This window comes from Morone saxatilis, unplaced genomic scaffold (assembly GCF_004916995.1).
Source record: "Morone saxatilis isolate NCDOM2014 unplaced genomic scaffold, NCSU_SB_2.0 Contig6, whole genome shotgun sequence".
In the NCBI taxonomy this organism is placed as follows: Eukaryota; Metazoa; Chordata; class Actinopteri; family Moronidae; genus Morone; species Morone saxatilis.
The window spans coordinates 11,238,913-11,239,196 of NW_023340206.1; the positions used below are offsets into that span (position 1 = coordinate 11,238,913).

Consider the following 284-nt stretch of genomic DNA (forward strand, 5'->3'; position numbering starts at 1 on the left):
CCAGCCTGTCAACACATTTTGTTAGGGACCAGTGGAGATGTGAAGGCCACGGGGCAAGATTTACATCAGAGCCATTTCAACAGAGTGGAATCTTCTATCGTCTGTTTGGCTTCATCGGGAAATTTCTACACAATTTTTATAATATTCAAATTTATTCAGAACCAGAATTTGTTTGAGATGGTTTGTTTTTTCAGTCACTACCTGCCTTAGCCAGCGATATGTCTCGTGATCCCTTTGAGGGGCCCCGACCCCCACATACAAAGCCTTTTTATAGATCTCTTTGT

At 42.3% G+C, this 284-nt stretch overlaps 1 protein-coding gene across 2 annotated transcripts in view; it reads right to left on the minus strand.

The window, feature by feature from the left end:
• The window catches only part of gpd2 (glycerol-3-phosphate dehydrogenase 2 (mitochondrial)), a 21,936-nt gene that overhangs the window by 13,323 nt on the left and 8,329 nt on the right, over nucleotides 1-284 (minus strand). The gene's annotated exons all lie outside the window — the stretch shown is intronic.